Here is a 23,421-nt window from a genome sequence, read left to right on the forward strand (position 1 = left end):
TTGTGAGACTTCAAATTTAAGTAGTCGGTAGAAGCAATCCACATGGTGTGATTGGCAGAATGAGCACAAGGACCACCATGGAATGATTAGTGTAGGTAGATAGTGGCCTTGCCTTTTGCTTAATGTCAAATAGAGAAAGTCTGACTTTATGTACATAGTTACTTAAGACTAATAAAAGATACCAAGCCAATTTTAAGTTTGACCGACCGAATGTAAAAAATAGTCATTGGTATATAAGTCATTCTTACAACAAAAGATACAATCATTCCCTTGCAATAGAATACATAAAGCTTCCCCTTCTTATCTACTCTCGCTTGCTTGTGCTCTATTGAAGCTAGCATGCTTGAAGGATGCTTGCTAGATAAGAGTGTTTATAGATTCTTTACTTGCATTAGCTTCCTCTTCTTCCCCACCCGCGAACAAGATCTCTATTTACCTTCATCTAGGCAAAGAGAGCTCTCCCTTCACCCCATCGACAATGAGCATTCCAATGTGACGCGATGGACAAGCTAATGCACCCATATCGAGAAGTCGCAATTGAAGCTCTAAGGCAAGACCCAACAACACATGCTTCAGCAAAAAAGCTCTTAACTTAAAGAGAGATTGTCTATGAGACCAAATCGTTTCCATGATAAATACTCAACCATGGAAAAGGGAATATCTTGGATCTACAGCTTCCGGGTGGAGAGAGAGAGAGAGAGAGAGAGAGAGAGAGGATAGCTATTTTCAAAAAATAAAGCCCCTAACCGTATGTTGCATGCCACTAGGCCCACCGCAAGCCAAAACCTCCACAAAGGATTTTCCTACAAAACACTTTTTGTCCTATAGTTTCACATGGCATCATGAAATCAATTGGTTGATGCTCAAAATACAAAATGCACAAAAAGAATACGCTTGGATACTAGCTATTTTGCTTTACTATCATAGCCTGAAAGCTTGTCTTATTTTAATTTGTAGCCCCATCATCCTTGCAATCACCTTCAAGTCAAAAGTCTTTCAAGCACATCTTCAAAACGTTCAGAGGGCTGATAGTGCTGTTTTAGGTCAATTCTACAACTTACTTGACTCTTTAAAAAATAATTCGTAGTGCTGGATGACTTGCGTCTAGATGGCAAGACATGGCTAAATATTAAATGATAGTATAAAATATGTTTAAATGTCTTGCACCCTCTCCACTCTTGATGAAAGTTTTGTTTGTGGTCACCAATTTACTAAAACGCCAATGGAATTAACACAAATTTGAATCCAAGCAACAGAAGGCCAAATCCAACCAGCTAGTCTGCAACCAGAGCACATTGCATCATTAGTTAAACCAAAAAACCAACCTTTAAAGCTTCAATAAAGAGAAATGAACACGTGAAGTTACTCAGCTTCAGCCCTTGCTGCTTGACCTCTGATAGAACTGCAAAGGAAAGATCACTGAAACAGCAGGAAATGTTCTCCACGTCAGAATTCAGCATCTACAAAAAATTCCATTACCCAAGCAACAGACCATGGCAGTGGCCAATAATTGAAAAAAAACAAAAACAAAAATGGCTAACTTAAAAGGTTCAAGGTAAGGTAGGGATTGAAGGAGGCAAATTGCTTGCCCTCCCACCAGTCATGACTTGTACCCTTACTCAGAAATCTACACTTTTGTAATTAGCTAAATCTGAGACACTACCTCTACAGATCTGAATCCTGACACCAAAAAAAAGCTAAAATGATTCGTACTTCCTACTGAGATGATGATGCAAAATATCTGTGAGTCTGCTAGTGTATTGCTGCCGCTGGCATACTATCAATCTCTTGCATCTGAATCCTGCGGCCTAGACGGACTTTGTGCTCAAGCCCTAGTCTGCTCTAGCCCATACTCGGGGATTTATCCCTCAACGGTATACCGGGCATCAGAGGGACTATCGCTGCCGCATATAAGAATACGAACAAGACCACCTCTAGGCTCGAAGAGTCCAGAGCTCCGTCCTTCTGGAGCCCCCTAGCTCCATATGGGCCAGAGGCCAGAAATGTGTAACAATATAAACAAGCCGTCCATCCACATCTCTCAAATGCTGAGAGCGGGCGACTGCCTGAGTGTGGGTGGTGGAGGATGCCATCTCTCAGTCCCACTCGCTCCCCAGCGCAACAGTGAGCGGGAACGAAAAGATCACCATGCCATTGTCTGGAGTGGCCACTCGGGAGTGATGGAAAATCATGCATCAAATGGTGAGCTGAGCTGGACTGCTGGCACCAAGAGGGATCAAGAGTGGCAGGAATGGAGATGGCGCATGAGTTGGGGAGGGGGTCGGAGGGGAAAGCGGGGGGGCTACTACTCACCTCCTGATCTGGAGATATATGCTCATAACGGTTACCAGAAGGCATCGTTACCTCGGGGGTGCAGCCTGCTAGATGCTCTGGCTTGCGGCGCCCCTGCTGGGGTGATGTCTGTGGGCCGATCCGCCAGCTGCTGCCGCCAGCCTGCGTCTCAAAGTCGGGAGGGGAAGGGGGTGGTGCTGAGCTCTGTTGTCATCTGCCCTCATGGGGGAGCCTGGTGTGGGGCCGAAGGAGGGTCAAGGGGGCGTCCTCAATGGCCTGGTAACATGGGCAGACCAGAGCAAGTTGCCCCGTCTGTCGACACACGGAACACTGGCCGGGAAGTTCTGAATACTCAACCCGCTACAACAACGGGCCCTCCTGTAGGCTGGGGATTGTGATAACTTGCAGGAGAGCCTCTGAAGAGTCTAGCAAACTCTGATGACAGGAATCCGTACTCCCCTGGCTACCACCAAGGGGGCAGTCTGGGGGACTCCAAAACCTACCTGAACATCTGTCCAATCGAGTGGAGGAGAGGATGATACTCCTGAGGCCGGGGAAGCAGACTATAACTAAGAAGCTGGAAACACCTGGAAGGGGGTTGGATGCTGGTGGTTCATGCCGTGGTGCCATCTAGTGAAAAACGCGTGACGGCTGTGTATTGCGATGGGACTTTGCTGCATCACCCGATCTGCTGGAGGTTAAGCAAGGGACACCTGGAGAGGTGGTCCAGCGGCATGGGGAGGCGCACCAAAAATATCATGCACTTACACTAAGGTTTAACTCTAAGCAAGCCATTAATGAGTGAATATGTGCCTCACAAGATACATCACAGGCTGCATGCAATTGCTGAGAATCCTTATGGGAACACAGTTTGTGAACAGTGCAGAGTTGGTACTCTCAACTTTTTTTTTGGGGGGGGGGGGGGGGGGGAGGAGAGTGCAGAGTGGGCCTTCATTGAAGGCAGGATCATTGAGCACCTAGCTTTCATTCGGCCACACACAGAGTGCAACTACTCTCTGTTGGGGTAAAGGCACTATGCCCACCGTTATAGTGTGTACAAGCCCATAAGTTATAGTACATAGTACACAGTACTTTTAATGTACTAAGTGCACTATGTGTACTAGTGCAATATACATGTGTGATAGGGGAGTCACACACTCAATGCTATTGAGTTGACTTATCCCCACAACTCTCTCTCTCTATCTCTCCCTTGTTTCTCTGTGTATGTCTCCCACATGAATCTCTAACCCTAGTTCTTCTTCTCCCATTCAATTGGTATCAGAGCTTTAAGCTTAACTCAGCAGTGGAGCAGTCGTACTGTTATGCTGAATTCTGATCTGAGCTGAATTCTGGTCGTGCTGAATTCTGATCTGAGGGTCGCCTTGCCTTTTTTGGTCGCCTTTCTCTGCCCAGCCAACAGGCGTGGGCTGCTCAACTGCTGCCCAGCAGCTGGGCGTAGCCAGCCCCAGCCAGTAGCGTGGGCTGCCCAGCAGCCACGAGGACTGCCCAGCCACGCAGGCGCAGCCAATCAAGCACAGCAACGAGCACCTGACTTCTTCGCTCGCCTGCCAGGAGTCTGACGCCTTGTAGAAGGTGACGTGGAGCTCAACGCATAGCACATGTCAAAGAGCGAGAAGCTGCCTGCCAGCGAGAGATTGGAGGCGCCTGCCGCAAACGCATCCCGCATACTTCAGCGCAACCAGCTCGACGTAGTAGAAGGCTCCCAGCCTTGGATTCTTGAGAAGAAGCGTTGGGCAACAGTGTGCCCCTCCCCTGCGACCTTCAAAGGCCAATCAATATTTCAGACTGAAGCAGCTCCTTCAATTGCCCACCTGCACAGCAGCAGCATCATCACCCCCTTTTCCTGCAACAAAAACAAAAAATCAGAAAATTACCTGAGGTATTTGCTTCAATTTTTTGGAATTTGCATGTCCAATTCGCAATTGAGCAGGTACAATCATCAATTGAGCAGGTACAGGTGCCAAATTGCTCAAATTTTGAGCAAAATTGGCAAAATTGGGTGACATTGGTCACAATCAGGATCAATTTGCAGGAAATTGGATGTCGAAATTTGGGGCTTTTGATGTAATTGTGCAATTAAGCATTCATACATGCTGTATGATGTGAGAAATCGCACATTCGGGCAAAATTGCAGCAAATTGCAGTGCAAATCAAGGGGCTTTTGTGCCGATTGGATTGATTTGCATGCAGGCACTCGCAGTTGATGCTTTGGGCAACGTGTTGATGCCTGGCAAGCACTCAATGTGCCTGTAAATCAAGGGGCCAGGGGGAAGCATCGCGAAGACTCTGGATGCCTTCATGTGCGTCAATGTACCATGTATGATCAGCAATTGATCTTAAATCAAGGGGCTTTTCAAGATCGTATGCTTGCTGAGCTTGGCAAAACAGCAGGCAAGACTTTTATGCCTTGAATCCTCACAAATCAGCTTGCAGTCAAGGGGCTTTTGCCCAATTTCTGTTCGGGACTGTTGTATGCAGTGTTCGGGACTGTAAAAGTCTGATTTTCACTCATTTGGACAGCCAAGAGAGCATTTATTGCTACTGTACCTGCTGGTACAGATTTGGTACAGCTTTGTACAAGTTTTGGCATGGCTGCACATTGATTTGAGTGAGCAAAAGGTTCATTTACAGCTGCTGTACTTGCCAGTACAGGTTTGGTACATCATTGGTGAGCACTTAGTACTGCTGTACAGTACTTTGGAAGGGCAACAGAGCACATTTAAGGTGCTGTCCTAAATCTGCAGCAACCAGATTTTGGTGATTTCATCACATATAGTGGGAGTAGAGTTGCATTTGTGCTTCCGCAGTGGGAGATAAAGCTTGGGAGAATAACTGTGAGCACTTTGTGTGCTTTTGGTGCAGTGTTTGCACATTTTGCAGGGAGTCAGGCATTGACAGGTTGCATATTGCAATGGCAACTACATGTGAGAGCTCTTCATTGCTTCACATCAAGAAGCTTGAAGACTCACATAACTATGATATTTGGCAAACCCAATGCTATAATGTGTTGCTCCAGAAGAAGCAGCACAAGCCTATCAAAGAAAGGGGTGTAAAGCCCGCTTCTCTTGCTGCTGAAGAGTGGGAAGATATGGATGAGCTGGCAAGATCTACTATCATGTTGTCTGTGTCAGACTCTTTACTTTTCAGCATTCGTGAAGAGAAGACAGCTTGGGGAATGTGGCAGAGATTGCAGGACTTGTATGCCCAGCAAAGTGCCTCAAGCAAAGTGTATTGGTTGAAGAAACTCATAGATCTTCAGATGAAGGAAGGGGCGTCTATGACAGCCCATGTGAAGAAATCAATGTGTCACATGCAGATGACAGTGAGGATGAGGTCCTATTCACGTCTTCACTTGATGCCCATTCACTTCTTACAGGAGATGGTCATGGTATGCACTCATGGATCATTGATTCAGGTGCCTCCTTTCATGTCACAGGTTGCAGAGACTTGTTTGTCAGGTATACTGCTGGCAATGAAGGAGTGGTTTATTTGGGTGATAACCATGCATGCAAGATTCTTGGCAGAGGTGATGTGAGGCTTGTGTTTTCAGATGGCTCACAGCTTATGCTCCATGATGTCAGGCATGTGCCTAAGATCAAGAAGAATCTGCTTTCTACTGGACAGCTTGATGATGCTGATTATGTTACCACATTTGGTCGTGGAAAGTGGAAAATTAGTAAGGGCTCACCGGTTGTTGCCAGAGGCTCTAAGGTGGACACTCTTTACTTCATGCATGCAGGTGTTTGTCACCATGCTAATGTAAATGCAACCGAGCTGCCGAAAATTTCTATGTGGCATAGCCGGTTGGGACACATGAGTGTCAAGGGAATGGAGCAATTGTCTCGTTTGGGTAACTTGCCTTCTCTAAAGTTTTCAAGTTTTCAGTTTTGTGAGCATTGTATATATGGCAGGCAACTCCAATGCCCCCACAAGAAAACTCTTGGACAGAAAGATGCTCAGTTAGAGCTTGTGCATACAGATGTATGTGAGATGCCTCAGCTTTCTTTGGGAGGGGCAAAATACTTTGTGTCTTTTATTGATGATGCCACACGCAAGATGTGGGTTTATCCTCTTCGTTTGAAGAGTGATACATTCTCAGTGTTTCAGAAGTTTGTTGCTCTTGTTGAGAATCAAACTGGCAAAACACTGAAGGCTTTGCGTTCCGACAATGGTGGAGAGTATATGTCCAAACAGTTTCGGGACTTTTGTGATGCTAAAGGCATCAAGAGAGAGCTCTCTACTCCTTATGATCCTCCACAAAACGGGACAGCAGAGAGGATGAACAGGACCATTCAGGAGAAGGTCCGTTCTATGTTGTCACATGCTGCGTTACCTCATGGTTTTTGGGCTGAAGCTGTTATGACAGCCGTTCATCTTATAAACAGGTCACCTAACACGAGGCTTGGTGGGAAAGTGCCAGAGGAAGTATGGACAGGGAAGCCTCCATCATACAAGCACTTGAGAGTGTTTGGTTGCGTTGCGTACGTGCACATAAGCAGGGAAATGCGCACCAAACTTGATCCTAAGTCTCACAAATGCATATTCCTAGGATATGGTGACAGAGGTGAAATGGGGTATAGACTTTGGGATCCCGTGAATAGAAAGATTATACGCAGCAATGATGTCATTTTTGATGAAACATGCATGTATAAGGAGCCTGCAAGGCAACAGGAGCCTGGCAGAGTCATCTTTGATGATGATGGACATCATGGACAACAACCAAGGGCTGTAAATCAGCCATTACAGCAGCAAAACCAGCCCTTAAATGGTGCTGAAAATGGTCCAAATGGACAGCCAGAGATGGCAGAAAATATCCCTATGGATATGCCACAGTTAGAGGAAATACCGGGCATGATATTTCAGCCTTATGGCATGGAACAGGAGCCACCAATGGGTGATATGCAAGCTGGACAGCAACCTGCAAATGATGGTCATTGGGTACGGAGGTCCACAAGACCCTCCAGAGCCCCTGACGGGTTTGTTTCACTTGTTGACTACTTGATGCTCACTGACTGTGGGGAGCCCTCATGTTATAAGGAGGCTTTACAGAGGGCAGACAAGGCTCTTTGGGAGCGTGCCATGAAGTCAGATATGGATTCTCTGCACAAAAATGGAACATGGAAGTTGGTGCATTTGCCTGCAGGCAAGAAGGTTTTGCCTTGCAAGTGGGTTTACAGGCTCAAAGTTGCACCAGATGCAAAGCCAAGATACAAAGCCAGGCTAGTGGCTAAGGGCTTCAAGCAGGAATATGGTATGGACTTTGATGAGATCTTCTCTCCAGTGGTCAAAATGACCACACTTAGAGCTGTGTTAGCTTTGGTTGCACATGATGATCTGGACTTGATTCAGATGGATGTGAAGACTGCTTTTCTTCACGGTGATCTCCATGAGGAGATATATATGTAACAACCAGAGGGTTATGCACTGAATGGAAAGGAGAAGCTTGTATGCAAGCTGAAAAAGAGTCTTTAAGGGCTCAAACAGGCACCAAGAGAATGGTATCATAAATTTGATACATTCATGAAATCCCAGAAATTCAGGAGAAGTGACATAGATCAATGCTTATACACCAAGAAAGCTTCGGATGGCAGTCTATTGATCCTCATCTTGTATGTTGATGATATGTTGATTGCCGGGAAATCTCGTAAGGAGATGGATACCTTGAAGCAGAGGCTGCATCAAACCTTTGATATGAAGGATTTGGGTGATACAAATCACATTTTGGGTATGCGGATACTTCGGGACAGAAATCAGCATGTGTTGTATTTGTCTCAGAAGGAATACATTGGCAAAGTTTTGCAGAGGTTCAATATGGACGGAGGGAAGAAGACTAGTACTCCTTTGCCTCCATATGTGAAACTCAGTGCTATGGACAGCCCACAGTCGGATAGTGACAGGGCTGATATGGCCAAGATTCCATATGCTTCAGCTTGTGGCAGTCTCATGTATGCCATGGTTGCTACTAGGCCGGACATTGCATTTGCAGTGGGAGTAGTTTCTAGATACATGGCTAAACCTGGCAAGAAGCATTGGGAAGCAGTGAAAGGTGTCATGAGATACCTGAAGGGCACACAGGATATGTGCATTTGTTTTGGCAAACAAGATGCATCAGTGCATGGTTACACGGATTCGGATTATGCCGGTCATCCAGATAACCGGAAGTCTACTACCGGTTATGTTTTTACATTCACAGGAGGTGCTGTGTCATGAATACCCAGGATGCAGAAGTGCACAGCCTTATCTACTACAGAGGCCGAGTATATTGCAACCACAGAGGCTTGCAAGGAGGCATTATGGCTATCTCGGTTAGTGGTTGATTTGGGTTATACAGGGGATATTCCATTGTTGCATTGTGACAGTCAAAGTGCCATCCAGTTGGCAAAGAACCCTGTCTTTCATGCAAAGACGAAGCATGTGGATGTGAAGTATCACTTCATCAGAGAGGTGATAGAGAACAAGCAAATTCAGCTTGTTAAGATTCATACGGATGACAACCCGGCTGATCTGTTGACAAAAAGTTTGCCTCCGGAGCGGTTTGCTCATTGCAGACACTTGATGGGCATTGGATGAGGCCAGTTTCAGCCTTGATATGGCCTTGTATATTATCATGTACATGCTGATTTTTTCTTTTCCTTCATTTAAGGGCACTTTGTCTTTAAGTGGGAGGTTGTTGGGGTAAAGGCACTATGCCCACCCTTATAGTGTGTACAAGCCCATAAGTTATAGTACATAGTACACTTAGTACTTTTAATGTACTAAGTGCACTATGTGTACTAGTGCAATATACATGTGTGATAGGGGAGTCACACACTCAATGCTATTGAGTTGACTTATCCCCACAACTCTCTCTCTCTCTCTCTCTCCCTTGTTTCTCTGTGTATGTCTCCCACATGAATCTCTAACCCTAATTCTCTCTCCCATTCACTCTCTTTCCAAACTAACTTCCAATACCCTCCGTAGAGAAGGTGCATCGTGCAGGTCTCACTCCTCCCATGCATAGTTATGCGTTGGAACATTCATGGGATGGACGGGCCCCGCTTCCGTGCCAAGAGGGTTCTTCTCCAGGAGATTTAGAGAGCCTCTGTGGGAGGCTCAGTGGATATTCTGCTCCTGCAAGAGCACCGTTTGTCGGCAGGACGCACCGGGAGATGCGGGAAGATCAAGTCAGGCCGCAGCCACACTTTTTGGTCACTCGCTTTTGGTCCCAAGGGGAACCAAGGGGGTGTTTGCATCTCAGTCAGTGAGCAGTTGCTCCCTTCAATTCTGGACTTAGGCACCATGGTTCAAGGGAGAGCTCAACGGGTGATCATCAGGATTGGGGAGGATAGGGTGGGCCTCCTCAACATTTATACCCCCAACAGGACTTCAAGGCGGACATATTTAAGGACTCAGGTGCAGCACGAGCTCCCTGACGTAGATTTTTGGTACATGGCAAGGGCTTCGACATGCTAGAGGACCCTGCGGGCACACAAGGAGGAGGATCGGACACTCTCTCGGGAGCTAAGTCCCCCGCCTGGGAGGAGTTGATTCTCACTATGAGAGGACTTGATTCTCACCATGAGAGGACATGATCTCTAGCACTAACTAGAGTTTGGACGCACCACAGGAGCCTCTATTTTTCTAGGTCCAACGGAAGGATACACAGGTTTTATGTGGATGAGTGGGCATGCAACAAGGGAAAAGGGGGGGGGGGGGGGGGGGGAGGGTATACAATAGGCATGCTTGCAAGCACCACATTATCCGGCCATGCCCTTGTCCTTCGTTCATGGATCATCTACAATGGAGCATCCCAACATATGACCAATCAAAAGGGTTGGTATAACTCTCTCAAGCCTTTGGGGGAGTCCATCCTGGTATCGGTCAAGAACGATACCAAATGCCCATTTCTTTTGTTTCTAGCAATGGTGATACTAAGAAGTTGTCCGATGTCCTTTATATGCCAGACATCAAGAGGAATCCAATGTCAATCACACGGCCACAGCTGACTGTGACTTGAAGGTTCTCTTTGATAAGAATGGTATAGCCATCACAGATGCCAACGCCAATGTCGTATGAAGAGGTATCAAGCACAACGACTTGTATGAGTTGTCAGCTTTACAACCCAAGCCGATGTCAAAACAAGCAAGCTATGGCATGAAAGATTTGGGCTCATGAGTTTTGTAGTCTTATAAGAGATGCAAAGGATTAGGATTGTGGCATGCTTTGCTTCATGTGAAGAAGTCAAGTTGAGAAGGATTTCAGGAGACATGGGTATTGCTCACGAGGGAGTGATAGTGTTATGCAACAATCATAGTTGCATGGCGAAGAACCTGGTGTTTCAAGCTCGCACAAATCACATTGAGATACAATATCATTATGTGCGTGAGCTTATCATGGATGGAGAGGTAGAGAACAACAAAGAATAGTGTAAATATTTTTCACAAAGGCTCTTGGGAGATTTGCTAGAGGACCATCTTCATCAACTCGGAATTGGACCGAGGAGGTAGTTCACCTATGGGTGGATATTGGGGGGGGGGGGGGGGGGGGAGGACACCACATCAGATTTAGTTACCCCCCCCTCATGCTTTTTGTTTTAACATGGTGTTTTTCTTTTGCTTATGGCCTTTCCCGTTTTTGAGCTTTTCTTAAAAACATCGAATATGTTTAGCAAAAAAACATATGCTTTTTCTCTGAAAAAAACGACAGATGTTGCCGCTTTCCTGCACATGCAGCTTGCTGCTTTCCTGCGCCATGGGGAGTTACGCGAGTCACGCCTGGTGCCGGCAGCTATGTCCTGGCAGCAGCCCTGGCTGTTGGCTACCAGCCTATGTGTTGGCTGCCGTCCTGCCTAGGCCATGCCCCTCAGCCAGGCTGCCTAGCTCTACGGTAGTTGTGGCTGCCCAGCCTAAGGAACCATCACACCTCCCCCTTTTCAACAAGGGATTCCAGCCTCAACCCCTTCGTCGTGTACTCGCCTTAAGCATCAACACATTAAAAAACAATGCTTCTCTAGCTCTCCCTTTTTCAACTTTATGCATGCCTGAACGCCTGCAAACAACTTCAACAGAAAAAATTCTTTAGGGAAAGAGAAACGATGAGACAAATACCTCGAATCCCGACATCTACGCCTAGACAAACATACCTCTTAAGTCTGTGTGTTAGACTTTCTCTTATACCAGATGTAAAGTCCTCCACAGGATCTTCCCTAAACACAACTGAAATCAAGGTTAGTACAAAACCAAACCATGACTTATCAAGCTAGCCCACCTCCCAACCACAACCGGCGTCCCACCAGCCTCCCCCGAGCCAAGGCTAGGAATCTAGCACAATGTCACAGGCCCATGTCTAACTCTAGTGTCCTATACCACCAAAGCCTGCCCGGAAGGCCTTCGACATGCCAACATATGTACTCACCATGTGCACAGCAAGATCATGTCTACTCTCCTCGTCCAAGCCAGACCTTCAATAGTGCATCTACACAACAACCATGTCTCATAATAACCCAAGCCCTCTCACTTATATAGTGATAACGCCATAAATAGCTAAACAACCATTAAACCTATTTATCAGTTAGCAAACCCTAGCCAAGTATCTACCTGCTAATCCCTAATCTCGAGGCCTCCTAACTTTGTTGGATTAGGTCTCTGATCCGTATATTAGTGTCCACATGCATAACAGCAGACCTGCAAGATTCGTGGAAACATTTGTTTCGATACCCGTCCTACTATGAGATCCAGGGGAGATTTCATTGCCCAGTCAGAGATGGTTTAGGGCCTCTCTCTCTCTCTCTCTCTCTCTCTCTCTCTCTCTCATCATTGGATATGACGAGTTGTTTGGGCATGTATTTATTGGTGCTCCAGAGACATTGTGAGGGCATACTTAGACAGTACCACCAGGGCGGAGATCACAAGGATGCCTCCCAAGCCTCCATAACTAACTTCTTCTCCCATCTTTGCACAATTAGGACAACGGAGCAGGCTCAGCCCGCTTCGGTCCAACCCCCTGACCTCTATCATTCAGGGGGTAACCCAGAGAATGAGCTCAACTTACACCCAACCCTCAAAGGGGGGGACCTTCTACCCACCAGCTTCAAATCCGCAACCTCCTCAGATGAGGAAGAGAGGTTCAACCGAAGGCCGCTCACATTGTTGTGGCTCTACAAGAGATTCTAGAGCAGGATGGTATCATTGTGTGACCACCCGTCAACATCATGTAGCACCACATGGCTAAGCTAGATTATGTAGCTATTTTCGCCACTATCATGTAGCGTAGCACTACATGGCTATCCTAGCTTATGTAGCTATTTTTTCACAGAGTTTTTTCTTTTCCATAATTCATTATTCATCATGGATACTTTGGACTGTTGGGGTAAAGGCATTATGCCCACCCTTATAGTGTGTACAAGCCCATAAGTTTTATAGTACATAGTACACTTAGTACTTTTAATGTACTAAGTGCACTATGTGTACTAGAGCAAATATACATGTGTGATAGGGGAGTCACACACTCATACTTTGTGAGTTGACTTATCCCCACACGTCTCTCTCTCTCTCTCTCCCTTCTTATCTGTGTGTGTATCTCCCACATGAAACCCTAATTGTTTCAGCTGAGCTTCTTTAGCTCCCTTCAACTGGTATCAGAGCTATGGAATATCTATGACTGCTGCTCCTCTTCATCTCTCCGTAAGAGCTTTCTTCACGTAGAGCTTCCCAAAACTGGCGTCCTCGCGCAGATATGGCGTGCGCCTGCCCCTGTCCTCTGGCAAAATCAGGCTCGCCTCCAAAGTAGTACCGGCCTGGTAACATCGCTTCTTCATTGCTCGGCGGGCAGCGCAGACCGGTTTTGTGCAGGGTTTATGCGCATGTAATTTGAGCTTACGGAGCTTTGTTTTCCGGTTCACTGGTAGCTCGGTTTGCAGCTACGTTTGCTCTCAGGTGACGAGCCAGTACATAGACAGGTTAGCTGGATACAGTTTGGTTTGTTGTTTGGCACATGATGCTTTTGCAGCAGTTCGCAGATGTGGGACGAGTGCATATGGTCTTATGCGCATGGCACTGTTGAGTGCGGTTGAGCTCTATTGAGAGCGAGGATCCCCACAGGTACTGCTTGCATTGCAGGTCGCCGGTTTGAGCGCTTGTCCTACTGTGACGTAGCAACTTCGCCATATATGTAGGCTATATGTGGTTCTTGCCATGCACACTCTTGTGGAGCCAGCTTTGGCATTTATGGCAGCCCAGTCTATGACGCCTAGTTGGCAGTCAGATTTGGCTTAGTTTATGCTCTTTTTATGCGCCAGATTTTGCATGTCCATTATCATCAATCGAGCAGGTGTACAGGTCCTAATGGCTCAGATTTGAGCACAATTGGCAACATTGGGTGACATTGGTCACATTCCGGGTCAATTGGCAGGAAATTGGGTGTTAACATTTGGGGCTTTTGATGTAATTGTGCCATTGGGCATTCATACATGCTGTATGATGTGAGCAATCTCACATTCGGGGCTAAATTGCTGGAAATTGGAGTGCAAATCAAAGGGCTTTTGTGCCAATTGGGTTGATTTGCATGCAGGCACTGGCATTTGATGCTTTGGGCAATGTGTTGATGCCTGTCAAGCACTCAATGTGCCAGTAAATCAAGGGGCTTTTATGTATTGGATGTATATGTGGCCAAGGGGAAGCATTGTGAAGACTCTGGATGCCTTCATGTGCATTAATGTACCATTCATGATCAGAAATTGATCTTGAATCAAGGGGCTTTTTAAGATTCTGTGCTTGTTAAGCTTGGCAAAGCAGCAGGGAAGACTTTTATGCTTTGAACCCTCAGAAATCCACTTGCAGTCAAGGGGCTTTTGCCCAATTTCTGTCCGGGACTGTTGTATGCAATGGTGAGGACTGTCAAGGTCTGATTTTCACTCATTTGGACAACCAGGAGAGCATTTATTGCTACTGTACTTGCTGGTACAGATTTGGTACAACCTTGTACAAGTTTTGGCATGGCTGTACATTGATTTGAGTGAGGAAAAGGCTCATTTTCAGCTGCTGTACTTGCCGGTACAGATTTGGTACATCATTGGTGAGCACTTAGTACTGTTGTTCAGTATTTTGGAAGGGGAACAGAGCACATCTAAGGTGCTGTCATAAATCTGCAGCAACCAGATTTTGGTGATTTTATCACATTCAGTGGGAGGACATTTGGTAATGGAAAGTGGAAGATTAGTAAGGGCTCACTGGTTGTTGCCAGAGGCTCTAAGGTGGACACTCTTTACTTCATGCATGCTGGTGTTTATCACCATGCTAATGTAAATGCAACCGAGCTGCCGGAAATCTCTATGTAGCATTGCCGGTTGGGACACATGAGTGTCAAAGGAATGGAGCAATTGTCTCGTTTTGGTTACTTGCCTTCTCTAAAGTTCTCAAGTTTTCAGTTTTGTGAGCATTGTATATATAGCAGGCAACTCCAGTGCCCCCACAAGAAAACTCTTGGACAGAAAGATGCTCAGTTAGAGCTTGTGCATACAGATGTATGTGAGATGCCTCAGCTTTCTTTGGGAGGGGCAAAATATTTTGTCTTTTATTGATGATGCCACATGCAAGGTGTGGGTTTATCCTCTTCGTTTCAAGAGTGATACATTCTCAGTGTTTGAGAAGTTTGTTGCTCATGTTGAGAATCAAACTGGCAAAACACTGAAGGCTTTGCGTTCCGACAATGGTGGAGAGTATATGTCCAAACAGTTTCGGGACTTTTGTGATGCTACGAGCATCAAGAGGGAGCTCTCTGCTCCTTATGATCCTCCACAAAACGGGACAGCAGAGAGGATGAACACGACCATTCAGGAGAAGGTCTGTTCTATGTTGTCACATGCTGCGTTACCTCATGGTTTTTGGACTGAAGCTGTTATGACAGCCGTTCATCTTATAAACAGATCACCTAACACGAGGCTTGGTGGGAAAGTGCCAGAGGAAGTATGGACAGGGAAGCCTCCATCCTACAAGCACTTGAGAGTGTTTGGTTGCGTTGCGTACGTGCACATACGCAGGGAAATACGCACCAAACTTGATCCTAAGGATAACAAATGCATATTCCTAGGATATGGTGACAGAGGTGAAATGGGGTATAGACTTTGGGATCCAGTGAATAGAAAGATTATACGCAGCAATGATGTCTTTTTTGATGAAACATGCATGTATAAGGAACCTGCGAGACAACAGGAACCTGGCAGAGTCATCTTTGACGATGATGGACATCATGGACAACAACCAAGGGCTGTAAATCAGCCATTACAGCAACAAAACCAGCCCTTAAATGGTGCTGAAAATGGTCCAAATGGACAGCCAGAGATGGCAGAAGATATCCCTATGGATATCCCACAGTTAGAGGAGATACCGGGCATGATCTTTCAACCTTATGGCATGGAACAGGAGCCACCAATAGGTGATATGCAGGCTGGACAGCAACCTGCAAATGATGGTCATTGGGTACGGAGGTCCACAAGACCCTCCAGACCCCTGACAGGTTTGTTCCAGGGGTTGACTACTTGATGCTCACTGACTGTGGGGAGCCCTCTTGTTATAAGGAGGCTTTACAGAGGGCAGACAAGGCTCTTTGGGAGCGTGCTATGAAGTCAGAGATGGATTCTCTGCACAAAAATGGAACATGGAAGTTGGTGCATTTGCCTACAGGCAAGAAGGTTTTGCCATGTAAGTGGGTTTACACGCTCAAAGTTGCACCTGATGCAAAGCCAAGATACAAAGCCAGGTTAGTGGCTAAGGGCTTCAAGCAGGAATATGGTGTGGACTTTGATGAGATCTTCTCTCAAGTGGTCAAAATGACCACACTTAGAGCTGTTCTAGCTTTGGTTGCTCATGATGATCTGGATTTGATTCAGATGGATGTGAAAACTGCTTTTCTTCACGGTGATCTCCATGAGGAGATATATATGCAACAGCCAGAGGGTTATGAAGTGAATGGAAAGGAGAAGCTTGTATGCAAGCTGAAAAAGAGTCTTTATGGGCTCAAATAGGCACCAAGGGAATGGTATCATAAATTTGATACATTCATGAAATCCAAGGATTTCAGGAGGAGTGACATAGATCACTGCCTATACACCAAGAAAGCTTTGGATGGCAGTCTATTGATCCTCATCTTGTATGTTGATGATATGTTGATTTCCGGGAAATCTCGTAAAGAGATGGATGCCTTGAAGAAGAGGCTGCATCAGACCTTTGATATGAAGGATTTGGGTGATGCAAATCACATTTTGGGTATGCGGATACTTCGGGACAGAAATCAGCATGTGTTGTATTTGTCTCAGAAGGAATACATTGGCAAAGTTTTGCAGAGGTTCAATATGGAGGAGGGGAAGAAGACTAGTACTCCTTTGCCTCCATATGTGAAACTCAGTGCTATGGACAGCCCACAGTCGGATAGTGACAGGGCTGATATGGCCAAGATTCCGTATGCTTCAGCTTGTGGCAGTCTCATGTATGCCATGGTTGCTACCATGGCCGGACATTGCATTTGCAGTGGGAGTGGTAACTAGATACATGGCCAACCCTGGCAAGAAGCATTGGGAAGCAGTGAAAGGTGTCATGAGATACCTGAAGGGCACACGGGATATGTGCATCTGCTTTGGCAAACAGGATGCATTAGTGCATGGTTACACGGATTCGGATTATGCCGGTCATCCAGATAACCGGAAGTCTACTACCGGTTATGTGTTTACATTCACAGGAGGTGCTGTGTCATGGATATCCAGGATGCAGAAGTGCACTGCCTTATCTACTACAGAGGCCGAGTATATTGCAGCCACAGAGGCCTGCAAGGAGGCATTATGGCTATCTCGATTAGTGGTTGATTTGGGTTATACAGGGGATATTCCATTGTTGCATTGTGACCAGGGTTAGTTCCGTACGTCGTACGACTGAAATCGTACGTACTTGCTGTACAGTACGGTACCGTACGGATTCGTACGATACCGTACGAAATTTATTTTTTTTTATTTTTATTTTTTTTATTTTTTGGTCGTCGTTGTTGTTGTTGTTGTTGTTGCTGTTGCGTGGAGCAATTTCAGTCTTCTAGAGAGCCATTCATCGCCATTTGCAGCCTATAGGGAGCTGTTTGTCAGCGTGTGCACTTGCCATTGCCATATTAGGCAAGCGATCATATTGCCTGATGAGGAGGACGAGGCAATCTTCATGGAGCTCTATAGTGAGCTTGTGGCAGCAGATACTCGCAGCACCAGGAGTCAGCATGGACGGGGGCCCGAGCAGTTGGAGTTCATAGGCCTCCGCCTTCGGCATCGGCAAAGGGTGGCCTTCGCACATATGTGAGGCGGGGATCCTCGAGCTCCAATCCCTGCCTTCATGATGATATTCCATTGCCCCCTCATGATGATACCCCACTGCCTAGAGAGCCCTTGTTTGATGATGATGGCAACCTACTTAGCGAGAATGATCCCCAGAGTGTCTCGTCCACCTTCGAAGAGTCCTCTTCAGAGAACTCTCTTGATGGACACTCTAGTAGTGATCATGTTGATGATCATGCAGATGTTGGTGATGATGTAGACTTTTGATATGTTATAGCTCTCTAGGCATTGGGCATCTATCTCCTTCTAGCCCATCGATGATGTATTGTAGTATGTAGTATCATGTATGTACGCATGTTGGCGGTCGCCCATGCCATGAGTTTTTGGCCTATCCTTTTGTAGCAATTTTGTACTCTAATGGCATGATGACATTATGTTCATGGTTCTACTATTTTGTAACTTCTTGTCTATAATTTTTAAGTTTAGGAAGTATTTTTTTTAAAAAAACGTACTAATATCGTACCGTACCTCAAAAAATTTTAAGGTACCAATTAGTACCGTATTTTATCGTACCGTACCGTATCGTACCTTTCGTACTAACTAACCATGATTGTGACAGTCAGAGTGCCATCCAGTTGGCAAAGAACCCTGTCTTTCATGCAAAGACGAAGCATGTGGATGTGAAGTATCACTTCATCAGAGAGGTGATAGAGAACAAGCTAATTCAGCTTGTCAAGATTCATACGGATGACAACCCAGCTGATCTGTTGACAAAGAGTTTGCCTCCAGAGCGGTTTGCTCATTGCAGACACTTGATGGGCATTGGATGAGGCCAGTTTCAGCCTTGATATGGCCTTGTATATTATCATGTACATGCTGATTTTTTCTTTTCCTTCATTTAAGGGCACTTTGCCTTTAAGTGGGAGGTTGTTGGGGTAAAGGCATTATGCCCACCCTTATAGTGTGTACAAGCCCATAAGTTTTATAGTACATAGTACACTTAGTACTTTTAATGTACTAAGTGCACTATGTGTACTAGAGCAAATATACATGTGTGATAGGGGAGTCACACACTCATACTTTGTGAGTTGACTTATCCCCACACGTCTCTCTCTCTCTCTCCCTTCTTGTCTGTGTGTGTGTCTCCCACATGAAACCCTAATTGTTCAAGCTGAGCTTCTTTAGCTCCCTTCATCGACTACATTTGGTCTCACACACCCTTGAGGTCTTTGGTAGACATTAATGTAACTTTCCTTCTCTCTCTCTCTCTCTCTCTCTCTCTCTCTCTCTCTCTCTCTCTCTCATGTAGATGATACTGTTCTTATTTCTGATTCACCAGAGGGGCTGCAGAGGCATTTGGATACATTGCGGGCTTTTTGCGAGGACCGGGACCCCACTCAGCACTGTGAACCTTGGAAAGACCAAGGTCATGATCTTTAACACCTCCCCACAGTGGATAGGTAGATCTGCAGTACAGTTTACATACAATGGAGAGCCTGTGGAGTATGTTACCTCATATGTATACCTTAGGATCACTTTTACTGGACCTCAGTTCTCGATGCGGAGGGCAACCGAAGCTAGATTGATGAGGGGAAATGCAACCCTTGGCTCGCTAGAGAGGCAATGCTCACAGATACAGTTTCAGGAGCCGCCGAGGACGAAGCTTTGGCTATTTGATACTCTAGTTACACTTGCACTACTGTATGGTGCCCCCATCTGGGTCCTAGGTTATACCACAGGAGGAGACAGAGAAGAGAGCTGGCCGAGACAGATACAGAGGACGTATATGATGGGTGGAAGCCGATGGAGAGGCCCCTAGTGGCGATGATCTCGCGCATGATTAGGAGGAAGCCATCAGTGCCACATGAGATTGTGCGAGCAGAGATGGAGGCTGCACAGATAGTGACAGAGGCTCTATTCCAGACAATGACATACTGGCATAGGCTACGGGAGCTTCCACTAGCTAGATACCCCCGGCTAGCCCTAGAGTCCTCCAGTCCTCGAGACAGCTGACACTCGAGGGAGATACAGAGCGCCGACATGCATAGGTGGGCACTTGGTTTGGCATGCATGGCAAGAAGATGGAGGCACTCCCCCCGTTCCAATATAGCATAGAGGCCCCATCTTTTGCTCTCACCTGCACAAAGCGGAACAGGGTTATCAGGAAGGACATTGTCAGACTGGATACTCAGAGGACATGGAGTTCACCTCGTTGTCCACTGGGGACGAAGATGGCCTTCTACAGAGATCACCTCCTATGCCTGACAGAGGATGGCTTCATCATCCACCCACGCTACTTGGACACACGTATGTTTTGGGGTGAGATGTGCAATCGGCCAGATCCACACCTCGTCCCACCTGCTAAGAGTGCAGATTGCTAGATATGGGCCCAGGGCAGCCGCACTAGATGACAGGATCTGCCAGCTCTGTCACACAGAGCCCAAGATAGAGGATCATTACATTATGTCAATGCCCTGTATACTATGAGATTCGGGGGAGGTTCCACTATCTCTTTCGAGCTGGGTTTGGACCACTTTCCAAGATCATGGACTTCCCGAATCAGAGATGCCTGGGACTTTTTCTTCTAGAGCTCCGTAGACACAGGGAGTCCTTAGTGAGATCCGGATCAGCTGTACTTGCTCGAGGACTGGCACAGAGAGCTCTCACCGACTTCTTCCAGACCAGCGCTCCGAGGGCTGATCCACCCGGACCACAGGGTAGTGCAAGAGCTCAGCCGAGAGGCGTGATGCTTGACAATGCCACTAAGTTATGCAGAGCTCAACACCCCAGACCCCATGGCCCTCGCCCACGGCCACACCACCACAGGAGGATCCGGGCCATCATCTCCCATCATCGCAGGACCTCCTTGCGCCAGCTCAATTTTACCACCTTGAGCACCATGTCACAGAGGCCCATGAGGGATGTATTAGGGTGATATGAGCTCTCTCTCTCTCTCTCTCTCTCTCTCTCTCTCTCTCTCTCCATTTCCATTTCGCCCGTTCATTCCGCCTCTCTGCCCAGTCCGCCTCTGCCCGCCAGTTCATTCCGCCTCTGCCCAGTTCGCATTAGGTCTGGCCCCTTTCCATTTCGCCAGTTCATTCCGCCTCCGCCCAGTTCGCATCAGTTCTGGCCCCTTTCCATTTCGCCCGTTCATTCCGCCTCTCTGCCCAGTCCGCCTCTGCCCGCCAGTTCATTCCGCCTCTGCCCAGTTCGCATTAGGTCTGGCCCCTTTCCATTTCGCCAGTTCATTCCGCCTCCGCCCAGTTCGCATCAGTTCTGGCCCCTTTCCCCAACCGCCCTTGCTCAGGCCCCCAAGGCAGCAACATAACTCTCTCTCTCTCTCTCTCTCTCCTCCCTACCTGTGGGAAGGACTGCAGAGTGATTTGGAGGAATGGCCCCGAGTCTCCAAGAGAAACTCGAGGCCCTCGAGATGGCAATGAAGGCACTAATCAAGGAGAACAAGAAGACATCCGATTCCAACCTCAATGAGGTGGAAAACAAACTACACAGGCACATCATAGCTCTCGAAGCACGGGTCACAAACCTCGAACAAGAGAACACGGCACTCAAGGAGGAGGTGAGTGCATTGAAAGTGGAAATGGTAGCCATCAAGAATGCTGAGAAGGAAGAAGGGGAGATCAATGACAACACTCTCACGGCCATCAAAGAAGAGATCTCCAAGGAGATCACAAAGGACATGGAGGGAAAGCTCGAAGCCAAGCAGTCAGGATGGGTCGAGGTGGTGAAGAAGAACATACGTAAAGAAGTGAGGGAGGAGACTCAAAGGGAAGAAAACCAAATCATTCACACCACCATTGAGGAGGAGAAGATGAGGCATGCTCGCCGCCTCAACATTCGAGTCACAGGTATAGCCGAGACACCCAACTCCACTCCCGAGAACGATGGACAGCTTCTATGCATGAAGCTCGGCTACAAGGAAGAGCACCCTCTCCCCTTCACGAAAGCATGGAGAGCCGGGAAAGACTCAACACGCAAGCGAGCCCTCATCCTACAGTTTGCAGGAGAGACGGAGAGGGTCACCTTCATGAGGAAGAGGGTCATACTACGGGGTTTAGAGGGAGCTCCCATTTTCTTGGATGATGATCTCACGAGGATGCAGCTTGAGCATAGGAGAACTTGCATGCCACGAGTCTTACACGCGAGGAGAGAAGGCAAGAAGGCCTTCTATCGAGATGGTCGGGTCATCATTGATGGCCGGCCCATGGATTAGCGGTTTGGGGCCTATGGGACACAGACCAGGCCACTGACAGAGATACACATAGCAGTATGGAACTGTAATGGTTCACTATGGGTGCAGCCTGGACGACTGGAGCATGTTATGGTGGGGAGAGACATCATACTTCTGACAGAGACACATCAGAGCCCAGAGAGAGGGCTACCTCGAGTAGAGGGATTCCAGTGGGAGTCAGCATACAGGAGGACCACACGCCAGGGTACCTCGAGAGGGTCGGGGGGAGTAGCAGTCCTATTCAGACGGGAGCTACAGGGGAGGCTGAGAGTGGTAGCACAGGATCCAGAGGCCAGATACATGTGGATCAGCTTACAGCTCTCACAGGACAGGGTTATATACATAGCTCTATGTTACTTTTCTCCATCAGGATCATCCTATGTCATTACAGACGACATGCCACAGGAGGAGGAGACAGGAGCCTCGCCATACACTTGTCTGTCAGAGGAGATTATGCATTATTCTACACTAGGGGAAGTATTTCTTACGGGCGACTTCAATGCCCACACACAGAGCAGACAGTGTGAGGTGTATGACTATGATGACATGGAGATCCTCCACCCTGTGGATCCAGAGGAGATAGGGGCTAGTCGGGCATCAGAGGACACTGGACCAGACAGAGGACATTATGGGGACCACTTACTAGAGTTGGGAGCCAGGCATCGTCTCGTTATTTATAACGGGATGCTACAGTGGCCGGGATCAGGAGGGCTGACATGCTTCCCACATGGGGGTCATACACGGACCGGAGGCACGGTGGTAGACTACATTATGGGGTCTTTGGAGGCATCACAGCTTGTCACCTCATTCTCCATTCCACCTCGTCCTATTGGGGCAGATCATACATACTTGGCATTTTCACTAGCCGGATCACCAGTATCACCAGCCCCCCACATACCCACGCCACACACTACCATCTACTTCACACATGACATGGCAGACATATACACTGGCAGAGTAGAGGATGGGCTCCTACTCATGGATCCCCTGGCATCTATGGATACCATTACAGCCCAGCTCGCATCACTCCTACACACGGCTGCATTACAGAGCTTCCCACATCGTGTACACTCAGGAGAGCCTGCGAGACCTGGGACTATGCCCCAGAACACATGGTATGATGACGAGTGCAGAGCCCTATACTCACGGCTCCGCATACAGAGAGCCTTGGGAGCCATCACAGAGCAGGAGTCGAGGAGAGAGATGAGGAGACTTACTCGCCGCAAAAGGCGGGCCTTCGCAGAGACACAGGAGCTAGAGATCTTTCATTTCTTCATGAGTAGAGATAGCCCTGTCTCATGGCGGCACTTCAGAGAGCCCCGGACCCCGACACCTATTGCAGACCCACAGACATGGCACACATATGCAGAGGGTCTATACCATGTCCCACAGCAGCCACCTATACCTCAGCCACTGGAGCCTCGACCTACCACAGCTAGCTTCTTTACCCACTCGATGGTACAGGAAGCTATCCGCCGCCTACAGCATGGACGGGCCGCCGACCATATGGGCCTGCAGGGTGAGCATCTCATATATGCAGTAGATTCTTTAGCTCCTTTTCTTGCACACCTGTTTA

At 47.3% G+C, this 23,421-nt stretch overlaps 1 protein-coding gene across 6 annotated transcripts in view; it reads right to left on the reverse strand.

Annotated features, from left to right (window-relative positions):
• Positions 1 to 1,098: 1,098 nt before the first annotated feature.
• LOC147635332 (protein FLX-like 2) overlaps positions 1,099 to 23,421 on the reverse strand; it is a 57,237-nt gene continuing 34,914 nt past the window's right edge. For 5 of the 6 annotated variants that reach the window (XR_015266625.1, XR_015266628.1, XR_015266626.1 and 2 more), the window contains one exon: positions 1,099 to 1,419. The gene's annotated coding sequence lies outside the window, so the exon portion shown is untranslated. Of the gene's footprint in view, positions 1,461 to 23,421 lie in introns of all 6 variants that reach the window. The other variant, XR_015266630.1, reaches the window with a different exon arrangement.

Source organism: Cibotium barometz, chromosome 9, assembly GCF_041138505.1.
Source record: "Cibotium barometz isolate CiBa-2024 chromosome 9, ASM4113850v1, whole genome shotgun sequence".
Classification (NCBI taxonomy): domain Eukaryota; kingdom Viridiplantae; phylum Streptophyta; class Polypodiopsida; order Cyatheales; family Cibotiaceae; genus Cibotium; species Cibotium barometz.